The following is a 12,316-nucleotide window of genomic DNA, read 5'->3' on the forward strand; positions in this document are numbered from 1 at the left end:
TCAATACAAAAGACTATTTAAAGTGGAAAAAAAGGAAGTATCCTTACCTAATTTATACAGGTAAGAAACCAAACCACAGAAAATTACTTGACTTTACTATGTTTACATGACAGCTCTGTAGCAAAGTGACCTCCAAATTCCCAAACCTAAACCTGCAGTTCAAATAACACAACCACCCACAAAAAGATAATGCCTCTCTTCCCGAGTGGTGGCAGATGTACATATAAGAAAGACTTCACTCTGAAATCAGTATGTTCTTTTATTCACACAAAGAAAGAAGAAAACCCAGTGGCAAAATTACTCTCCTAGTCATATTCACACTGCTTTTCCTGTAGTTTTCCCCATGCTATTTGTGTCATTTCTGTTTGAAAACATCATGGATTGAGTCACTAGTTCTAACTACATTTGTCACAACGTACTATGCTGACCACTGAACACCTCTCAGGAAAAGATGAACATATGCTAAATACAATCACACCTTTGGAGAAAATGGAGGTGGTAAAGGGATAAGCACCAGTTCAGGGATGTAGCCCCAGCACAGGAGGTTAACAGTATTTCCATCCTCCAAGATGACAGTCTCAAAGCTCCTTACCTGCCTCCAAATGTGTTCATTAGCAGCCTAACATGGGATCTTAAAAGGGGATGGCCCTGTAACCACAGATCGTTTCTTTCAAATAGAAAAATATTTCTGAGAACATATTTGTTAAAAGTAGACCTACATAAAATCTTAAATTTAGTATCAATGCCTTAGAATTCTCAACCCTACCTTCTGTAAAACCTATGTTTATTTCTGCATTAGGATTAAACTCATCAATTTCTGGCACTCAAGGAAAAGAAAATTGCAAGATAACATCCACTTGAGAAACAGCACATCTGCTTTACTGATGGTCTTATGTTTTAAGCCAATAGGTTGGTTTAATTTTGAAATGCTGGTATCACTAAACTAATATGTCAACCTTTAATGGAAGATGAGTAGAGATAGATGAAGTAAAGTCATGCCTCATTCCAAACCATTAGGTGCTTTTTTAGTTTCTCTAAATTAGTAGAGTCATCAAAGTCTCTTCCTTCACTTCACCTTAGTCTCTTCTCTCAAATTCTCAGCAATTTGAAAAAAAAAACCAGTTCCAATTTAAAGGATAAAATTCCAACACTATACAATGATCTGAAACAAGCTAATCATCACCTCCACTGGGTAATAACACAAAATTTGATGCTTGGTTTACCTGAATTTACAAGGAAAGAGCAGGAACTCCAAGAGACTCATCTAACTCAGCACAGTAATAACCCGATCCTGCACTCCTTACACAAGCATCTCTGTCCTCTTTCCCAGGACTGTTCCAGTAAGGGCAGATGAATTCACAGACTTTAGCAGTATCTACAATCCAGTAGCTCAACTTGCTTGTGCCTTAGAAAAAATACATTTCTTGCTCATAAACCACTGTAACCTGATCAACCAGTGACTCAAAATCTGTCATACCACACGCCTTCTGAAAACAGGAATGACCAACTAGAAACCTGTCCTTTAAAAATATTTTTGCACTATACTACATGACCATTAACAAACAATATTCGATGTAAAAAATGTGACCAGCTCAAAATGACTGGTAATACAGTCTTGTTTGTAGGTGTAATTTTTAAAAGGAAACAAATTTTTAGTTCAGATCCATTTATTGGAATGGCAAGATAATGTTGTGAATGTCATTTTCCCACACTCTCAATCAGCAAACAATCTAGTGGTCCATTTGTCTCTTTTAGCCAAAAGTGCATGGAATAAAAAAGCAATTCCAGAAAGAGACGAATACTGAATGGTTTCATCTGAAAACTGAAATTTGTATTCCAACATATCCCAAAGAAGAAGAAATGTTATTTTTGTGTCCGAAAGACAATTTAAATTGAGCTTGGTAAGAATACTTCTGACCTCTGAAGTGGTGTGTGAACTGCTCTGCCTGCATTGTACAGCCAAACAAGGCTGCCTTTGATGGTGATACAGAGGACAGATAGTGAAGCAGCTGATGGTTCTTGCCCATACAAACCTTGAGTTTAACTCCAGATTTAGAAAAGCACACATGAAATACTTGTAATTATGCATGAGATGGGCTACTAATTCAATTTATATATTTTTATTAATTTAGCTCATCTCTCCTGCCAAAAATGCAATCACTTTCCTGAAGATGAATGTCAACCAGGTAAGCCAAAAGCCATTTATCAGCTTTCAGCTAAGAAATATTTGAAGAGCTTAAAAAAAGGAAAGTATTAAAATGCAGATTGAAAGAAGTATGAATGGTTTGATTATTACATGGAGTGCTGGAGTGGGAAGAGGGGAACACATCCTGTTTTGTGGTTAGGAAAAGCTGGTAATTTGAATCTGACCCCCACCCTTTTTTGTGAGATCTCTGCATAATAAATTTGACATTTCAGAAGAAAGCTTCCATTCTCCTCCAGAAATCCTGTGCAAAGGAAGAAAGAAAAGTGGGTCCTCCACTCCATTTTTTTTCAAGTCATCCACAGGATGTCCAAAAATAATACCTACCCAGATGTTGAATCAGACTTTCAGTTTATTTGCAGGCAGCAGAATCAGTAGATTTCAAATTAGCTTCAGATGCTGTGAGTGAGGAAACATCACTTCCCTCCAAATTCAACATCTAAGATTTTGCATTTTTTATGCTTTAGGAAAAAAAAAGACGTTATAGACCAAAAATTAATATATGAGCTCTAAATCAATGCCTCTTTCAAGATCAGAACTTCTGGATTCAGAAAAATCCTTAATCTTGGTTAAACCTGGATGCTAATAGTACCCAAACATTCCACGTTGGCCATCTGCACTTCTTACTTTAGTGAAAACCACCCATAACCAAGACTGCAGAAGCTACACGTGGTACTCAAAATGGCAGACCAACACAGACACAGCAATTAAAATACATCTCTAGTTTTAAGTCAGTTTTCCCTTAGCTCAGTATCAAAAGTTATTCTTGCCTGCATCCAATCCTACATTTTTTATTTGATTACCAAATTTAGCTTCAAAACAGGGCAAAAATATAGAGCCTGTATCTTTAATGTTTTATCACTGTAGTAAAACTTGTATGAGGTTGGAGGGGAATTAAAAAATCCCCCTCAAAACAATAACAAGCCTGTCCACCAGGTAGGCAAATCATGTTACTGCAACATGGGAAAGGTTTGCCTGAGGAAAGTACACTTCATGGTTCAAACATCTGCTATTTCTTTTTAGTCAAAGCACATCCGGAGCACACAAAAATACAATTGCAGCATATTCTCAAATATCTGGATGCTTCTATTAGAAGAACAGTTTATGTCTGGGAAATGAGGATTTAAAATAAACATTGAGCCAAATCCTAAAGCCTTTAACCTGGGCAAATGTCCATTCACCAAAGTACAACAAAGTCAAATTCTTCTCTTTTTGTTGGATTTATACAGATTTAAACAGATTCAACCCCATTTCTCGAATTCAGATCTGTTCATCTGAAAGTTGACCATCTTCTAGTGCAAATGGAGAAAGAACAAAACTCTAGCCCAGGATTATTTCAATATGAAACATAAGGTCTGCTAAGAGTACAGCACCAAAACAAGGATAACAAAACATTTAAGTAGCGCTACAACCCTGGCACTATTCCAGTGTTCTTGAACTAACCTCTTTGTCCCTATTATGAATCCCCTCAGGAACAACAACAAAAAGATAATTCTTTTGAATACTTACAGAGACAAGATAGTTTTAAAAAATGCTCTAAGTATTCTTCTTAACATGTTTCATTTGATAAGTTTCTCTACAAACCCTCAGAGTCACACATGGTAAAATCCTGCTCATCAGGAAGTAGCAACTTTTATACTACTATTTTTCCTCTTTTGGATACAGAAGAGAAGTGCATATTTCTCTCCTCCATGCCTGAGGCAGACTCTGCCCTCAGGCATGGTGGCATGAAATACCTCAGCAGAAACACCATCATGCCAACTTAGCTAGGTGTAAATATACACTACCAAAAATAGGAGATTTATTGTATGCCATTTCACAGTTGAAGGAAGATTTAGGGACCCAAGAGTTTGTACGACTGAGATATCTCATGGGACTTTGAAGAAGCAAATTACTGGTTTAGGAAGAAACTAAAGCAAAAATTTAGGGTGGTTTTTTGTTTCGTTTGTTTTGTTTGGAGAAGGGAGAGGGATGTTCAGATGCAGACCATCAAGGTTATAATAAGCAGAAATCAATTCTGAATGCTGCACTCTAGCTATTCCTGGTGATGCCGTGAATGACCCTTCCCCCCAAAAACAGGACTTTGAGCCACGTTAGTGTAGGGTAAGATAAAAAGTAAAGGTCCTTTAATATCACAGGGCCTACAGCCCACAGGAATACAGGATGACATGCATGTACCCCAGTTCTTGTTTCCATGGCTTTTATAATAAGATCTCTCCAATCATTGCTTTACACATTTCTCAGTCCAGCCCCGGTCCCAGCCCCGGTCCCACCCCTGGACCAACCCCTGGAATTGGGTCTGGGGTCGTCAAGACCCTCTGTCTTCATCAACTCTTCTTCCTCAGGCACACAAAGGTTCATCCAGTTCTGGCTTTTGGGTCACTCTGACCTATGTTTATGTCTCATTCTGTAGGCCTTCTGATATCCTTCAGCTCTTTACCTTGGAAAGGATTCTAAACAAGATTAATTAACTAAAGGAATTTGAGCTCCCTGTTCTGGGACAGGGGTAGTGATAGAAAGGCATTAAACTTAAACTGTTAGAAATATTAACCCTCTAAAAATCTACAACTACTGTGTTCCTAAAATCTACAAAATGTGAAAATCAGAACAAAAACCCCTTTGGCATCACTGGAATATTTTTTTTTACCCATTTGTTCCTGAAACACAACCAGCAGCATCACCAAGGAAGCAAACCCCAAAGAATATCCCTCTAATAAAATATAAAAAAAAATACAGTGATACATGTAGATCTGCTTACACACACACACCAGACTAAATCAACCAGACCCTTTGTCATGATTTAACCTCAGACAGCAACTAAGTACCACGCAGACTCTTGCTCACGCTCCCCAACCCACCCTTGTGACATGGAGAGAAGAGTAGGAAGAAAAGGTAAAACCTGTGGGCTAAGATTAGAACAGTTTAATAACTAACATGAAGTAAAATATAGTAGTAGTGGTAACAATAACAATACTAGAAAAAAGAGGGAAAGTAATAAAATTTAAAAAAAAAAACAACAACCCCCCCCCCCCCAGAAAACAACAACAAAAACAAAACAAAACAAAAACAACAAGAGATGGACCATACAGTTGTTCAACACCAACTGCCCAATACCCATCCCATCTCCAAGTGGTGACTGGTGGCTCTTGGTCAACTCCCCCCAGTTTATAGACTGAAAATGACATTTTGTGGTATGGAATATCCCTTTGGCCAGTTTCGGACACCTGGAACATGCTCTGGCCATGTTTCTCTCCAGCTTCTTGTGCACCTCCTCACTGGCAGAACGTGAGACATTGAAAATATCTGGTTTTCAAATGAGCACTAGAACCAAAACTGTATTATCAGCATTACTCTCATACTAAATCCAAAACACAGCACTGTACCAGATCCTAATAAGAAAACTATCTATATCTCAGCCAGAATCAGGACACTCTTGCATCAGTGTATTTAAGTAGTCTTACAACATGCCTAGATGGCTCATGTAAACAGACATCAGGCTGAATCAATAATTAAGAGTAGCTAGACTTACACAACATTTCAAGCATATTTTACCCCTAAGGTAAATGTCAGTGATCTCAATATCTGAAGATCAAAAGCATGTCCCTTTCCTACCCCCACCTTATGAAAAATTCTAATCTTTGTAACATAATTACACATAAACACTATAAATTTTGCGTAGAAGCAAGCTTTCTATATTGCTAAACATCTGGTTGTACCTTATTCTTACACAAACTACTGTAGTTCCAAGGCAATCGCAGCTATTACTCCTGTCAGTTTGTTCTCCAGAAAAATACTGACCTTCAACCACTGATTTTCTCTGCACAGATACACCAAGCATCATGATCTCACGGTGCTCAACAAACCTTTATAAGCGTTCTGAAATCCCAAAGCCATAAAAAAACCTCAGAAGAATTCTTCTGAAATATTTATACTGTTTATTCATCAGTACTACATAATACAAACTTGTGACATGGTCTGTGTAATCTTTTCCATCATGTTATTTACATTTAAATCATGTTTTATGCAAGTAGGTTGGCATTCTGTTAAAGAGACTCCAATAGCCCTGTGTATAAATCTCCTGTACCATTGAGTCAGGATATAACCATTTAGTTTTGGACTGCTAAAGTAGTAACAGAACACTGGAGGTAGTTTACAGAGTGTATTTCTGGAGAGTGAAGTTAACTGTCTCTGTCAAGATTAAGAGAGATTAATGGTTTGACTAAATTAAAGCCAATGATTCTATAAAAAGATATCTGAAAGGCAGAGCACACCAAACAGGAAAAGGGAAGGCTTTAAACATTGGATTACTAAGTGAACTGACTTTATCTGAATTGAAGGAATAGTAATTTATTTTTCCCTTCATCAGCAACCCCACCCTCAAAACTAATACAAACTGTGCTACTACTGAACCGCTGTTCAGGAACCGAGAAATTGCATTTCAGCAGGTGAGTAGAAATTCTGTGGCAACATATGATTTACCATTTTGTATAAAATCCTACAGAAATGTGAAACAGCTCTACTGTCAAATAAAATCAACTGTTATAGAAAGCTTCAGGTCTAAATTAAGGTTTTGAGCACAACTTAGGCTTCAGGTTTAGCCACAGCACCCAAATCAGGATCGACTGAGGAGTGAGAAACTAAAGCTGAGTAAAGAACCCAAAGGTCTTTTACCCAGAGTAGTCTGCAAAACGCAGTTGCTGAAGAGGTAGACTGGTAAACTAAATGAAAAGAAGGTTTACTTTCCGGTTTGTTCAGGTACCTGAACTTCATTGGAAGCGTAAAGAATTGAAGGTCATTTTTGTAGAAGTAGTATCTGTTTTAATTAATCAGCAAAAAATCAGAAAAACAAAAAAAAGAATAATTTGGTTTAGAAAATTTCCTAACTAGCTCAGCTGAAGAGAAAAACTTTGTTTTTCTAGGGTGATCCTACAGGTCTTCTCTATCTCTGACTTCTGAATCTGGGGTTATCTAAAAAAGCAAAGACATAGCAAGTTACACTAATTCATAGTGCAGAATGTAAGACCACACAATGACAGACAGTTTAATCCCTCCAGGGTGTAAAAACTCAATGGCAAAACACCAAATAACATGATGTCATAGATATTATGCAACCAGCTCCTATTTCTTCTAGTTTTGTCTCAAAATAAAGAGAGGAAGGAAAGAAAAAGGCACACAGAAAATCCAACTCAATGTAACAAATTATTTTAGAATCAAGAAATGGCTATTATTGCCTTAGAATCTGTATTAACTCTGTAGTGATGCTCTCCTAAAGGAAAACATCACCTCCTCACTCTGCCTTGAATGCAAATAGCAATCCTGCTTTCTGACAGGCTGAAAACTTCAACTCCCCATGAGAATATATATTTAAAAAAATAAATACATTTATTTAATTAGAATTCTAGGCTAGAATTAGAGCTAAGTCTTCAAAGTGAACATAAGGACATTGAACTCTCTGAAAACCAGGATTTCCATTTAAGCTATTAGAAAGATACAGCAAATCACAAGTTCTAGTGCCTAAACACCACTGTGCAGAGACACATTTCTCAGACACAATTTCTGTTTGGACTCATCTTTAATTTGTATGATTAGTGCAACGAATATATGCATCAATACTCATCTGGGATTTGGTTTACTGAACAGAAACATGCTGCTAAGAGAAATACTAACAAGGAATGTGTCTTTAGATCAATATCTGGATCCATCTGTGGACATTAAAATAGACAAGAATCTGCACCTGCACATTAGAATTTAATATCACATTCTGTCTTTGGCAGAAGCAGCATTAAAACCTATGATTAGTATTGCTTCATAACTCTTTTAATGAAAATACAATTTCTAAGTACACTGCCAGATGAAAGTCTCCATATTAGTCTCCTTTACTATTATTATTCTTTTACTATATTTCCTGCATTTTCTACTTCCTCTTATGCCTATAAAGTTTTTCTTCATTAACACTTTTTAAACCACTGAGAGTGACTATTCAGTCAGTTTTCACAAAATCTAATGGAAGTTCTCTCTCTATCAATTTGACAATTTCTCTTACAGACAACTTTTCAGCTTTCTATTCTCATTCATCAGTTTCACAGCATCCTCTGCTGTCAAAGCTCTTAGTTCATTCTGTACATCAGTGTAAATCAAATTCACAGACATCATAACTGAATTCAAGTTTTTGCTGATATTTCAGGGGGGAAAAGACAAACAAAACAAAACAAACAAAAAACCAAACCATCAACCAGGAAAACCCACCTACCCTCGCCTTCACACCACCATGACTTCAGCTACCTCATGAGCCACAAACATTCCCAGCTTCTGCATGTTACCTTCTTCCCTACTCCATTTCCACAGAAAAGGTTAGTCCTGACCAGCCTGTGGCTTCATTAACTCACATATCTCCTGAGTAACTCAAGGGCAGCTCCAGAACTGATAGGAAAAAATAATGAACCTGAAGAAGCTCAGGGACCCTGGGACACCAACACAGTGTCAACACAGTTGCTTTCTGTAGCTGGGAAGCCAATGCCACTTTCCATGAGTACACTGGCACTTTCCAATTCATTATTTAAAAATGAGTTTTACTGCTTTCAGCTAAATGAAAACTTCAGTAAAAAAAAAAATCACCTGTCAACTGGCTGATGGCAACCAAGCAACAAATTTTAAAATTTTGCACAGAGAGAGCAGATTTAACCAGTCCCTGAAAGTGGTTAAATTTAAAGCATTTTTTTAAAGATATTTTAACAGAAAAACAAAAAGGAGTTCTGTTTATGTCTCTGGAAGTTAACAACAATTTAACTGAACTCCTCAAGTAAAAGACATCTCTAACATTCTAACACTTAAAACAAATATATACAGCATATCAATAAATGATCACATTTATATTAATTACAATCAAGTATCTCCAACCCAAGCCTCAAATTCAATCTAGATTGCGTATTCCTTTACAGCAGGATCATTAAATCATCTACTGTCTTCACATATGGTTCAAAAAAGACTAAAGATTCAATCTTAACAACTTCATAGGTATCTGGTTTCTTCATTAATTGATTTTCACATTGTTCTGAAAGGCAGAATTTTCTTCAAGAATTAAGGGAAAAAAGAAAAGAAATAATCACTTTCTCCTCTTGTCCAGAGTTCAACATGGCTAAAAGACTTGAACAGACTTTTGTCCAGAATAATATTGTAAAATATTAGGCAGGGAAAAAAGCACGTTTAGCGTATTACAAAAATAAAATACTATCTATCATGTGCTTATTTATGAGATTTCTAATTTCTTCATAAACAGCTTAAAAGGATGATCATAAGCAAGACAGGAAATACCAAGAATGTTGACCACCATCCACAAGCAAGCTAATGTGAAACAGAATTTGAAAAAAATACAGAAAACAGCACAAATTGCTCTAATTGAATCTTGTAGCATCAAAATTTAGCTGTATTTGGAAGTGAAAGGTAATTTTAAGACCCCAAGAAAGAATATCATGATCTGAGACCTCTTTCCATATCACATCCATCTTGACAGGAAACTTTCCAGGGCTACCATATCCTATAAAAAACATTATCACACAAGTGATACTATGAGAATAAGACATATTTTGACTGAGAGAAGTTAAGAAAACATTAACACTGACTATTATTTACTCATTTTTGTCTCTAAAATAGGCATGCATGCAAGGTAATTTATTTTGCACAATAATCAGTATAAAGTATTAAGAATATTTTTGAGTCACAGTTGCAGACAATTGTTTCTGTTATAGCTGGCTAAAACATAAGCTAAGTAATTTTAAGATATTTACAATAATCTAATCTGACAACTCTAATTCTTCACACTCCTCAAGATGAGATCTCTTTTCTGAAAATTACAGAAGATGGCAAATGCTAAAAAAAACCCAAATCCCACCAAAACAGAAAATTCATATGTAACAGAATCTCAATCCATCATGTTAGTTTTGCTAAGAGGAAAAGAAAAAAACAAAAACAAAAACCACCAACAAAAGAATAAAAAAACCCTGGAAAAATACTGATCAAAATAAAATTCATCACAATGAAACTTTCTTATCTCAGAAAAAATCATGATCCCCTTAAAAGCATTAGTTCAATTCGAAGTCTACAGTGAAACAAGAATTCCTAATGCTATCAATGCTACCCAAAAGATGTTACACATTAGCCATAATGGCTCCAGTGAGATACTGTCCTATCAAGCTGTACAGCAGAAGCTATTAAGAGACATTTCTGGTCATCTATGAGCTAGTGTGGGAACCAGCACACCTCTGTGGCCTAATCTCCAAGACTAGAGACTTTCAAGAAGATGGATGCCTGAATTTCTGATAACTGATTTGTCAAATTTAGTTGTTTTCCAAGTCCCATTGAAATAATCAATCCAAAAGTCAAAAAACTGCAAAAAACACCCCAATGACAACAACACACCAGAAAACCTATGTTTATGTACTAAGTTAGTCTGTAGAGGAACAATAGGGTCTGGAGCACAAGTCTTAAGAGGAACAGCTGAGAGAGCTGGGTGTTTACTCTGAGAACAGGAGGCTTCAGGGAGACCTTATCAACCTCTACAACTACTCGAAAGGAGGTTGTAACTGGGTAGAGGTTGACCTCTTTTCCCAGGCAACTAGTGACAGGACAAGAGGATACACAGCCTCAAGGTGCACCAGGGGAGGACAGGCTGGAGGGAATAAGCTTCTTCACCAACATGCTGGACAAGCATTGTAACAGGCTGTCCAGGGAAGCAGTGGAGTCGCCATCCCTGCATATAGTCAGAAGAGGTGTACATGTGGCACTTAGGGACATGGTTTAGTGGCTTGGGTTGAAGAGACTTTAAAGATCATCTAGTTGCAAACCCCCACCACAGACAGGCATGCTACCCACTAGATTGGCAGTCCTTGGTTAATGGTTGGACTTTATAATCATGAAGGTCTTTTCCAACCTTAATGTTTCTATGATCAAGGCTGTAAATTCCAAGCCACCAAAATTACGTCCTTACTTATCCCTTTTCTGCATGAGCTGAGTCTTCCTCTAATGCAAGCTGCCTGAGGCCATGACCCTCTTAAGCCAAAGCTTTCACACCCCATGTTCCTTATCGATTCCTTACCTCCTTCTCATCACTCACAACTCTTGTACCCACTCCCACCTTCTCTTCTTCACTGTCTCAGGTTTTCACTCCACAAAAAAAAAATTTTCTTTAACATCAAAGTACCTAACAAAAAAAATTGTCATCCTCTTTCCCATCACTAGGTTTTAACTCTAGTCATCTTGCTCATCATGCCCTCAGTATCACAACAAATTAGTCTAATCAAGTTGTTCTTCCTATTTGCCCAACTAATAACCATTCCAGTATATTTGGCTAGTCCAGACTTCACTGGTTTCCCCTGCAATGAATCCAGTTACAAGCTTTTAGCGGCAGGAACAGCTACAGTTCTAGCTAACATTTGAACAAGAATATGGAGGGGTGGGGGAGAGGAAGTTAAATTTCTTTATTGTCTCTGCTTGTTAGTAAGAATAGGCAATCCAGAAAATATCTAGCTAGTTTTGCTACCACTATGGTACAAGTGCTTGCAGCTTTTTGGACCTACTGCAACTCTTCATGAATCATCAAAGCACATTGTCACCAGAACCACTGATAACTGTGAAATCTTGCTGAACTGTTATGTGCTAGACAGACATTTTCTTGCCCTTCAACCAGAACTCAGAGAAAGAAGAGAAATAACCTCTTTATCACAGTGTGCAGGGATGAGAAATGGACAAGAAAAGCATCTTTGTGCTCTTCTCTGAAAAACGTAGATTTGTGGTCATTCAGAAAATGCTCATTGGGAACATCTATCCCAATGCCATAGCCATCTGCAAATACCTATCTTGTACTTTTTGAGTTTATGACATTTGTGTCTCCATAGAGAAAGTATGAAAACAGACTAGCAACTAATACATGAGCCAAAACAGTTTAGGAGATATATTTCATTCAATACCTGCATCATAAAATACTTACCACGTGAGTTAAGAAGCAACTCTGTAATCTGGGTGATCTTATTGCAGTATCTTACAAATTTACACTTCTGAACTATGTAATACTTCAAACACTGCCTTCTCATTTGGCACAATTAATGCAAAACCTAAACC

General features: G+C 37.0%; 1 protein-coding gene and 1 pseudogene across 1 annotated transcript in view; one reads left to right on the forward strand and one right to left on the reverse strand.

Annotated features, from left to right (window-relative positions):
* The window catches only part of PIEZO2 (piezo type mechanosensitive ion channel component 2), a 306,402-nt gene that overhangs the window by 264,895 nt on the left and 29,191 nt on the right, over window positions 1–12,316 (reverse strand). The gene's annotated exons all lie outside the window — the stretch shown is intronic.
* The window catches only part of LOC139670923 (uncharacterized), a 36,089-nt pseudogene continuing 24,193 nt past the window's right edge, over window positions 421–12,316 (forward strand).

The sequence above is a fragment of the Pithys albifrons genome, chromosome 4 (genome assembly GCF_047495875.1).
Source record: "Pithys albifrons albifrons isolate INPA30051 chromosome 4, PitAlb_v1, whole genome shotgun sequence".
NCBI lineage: Eukaryota > Metazoa > Chordata > Aves > Passeriformes > Thamnophilidae > Pithys > Pithys albifrons.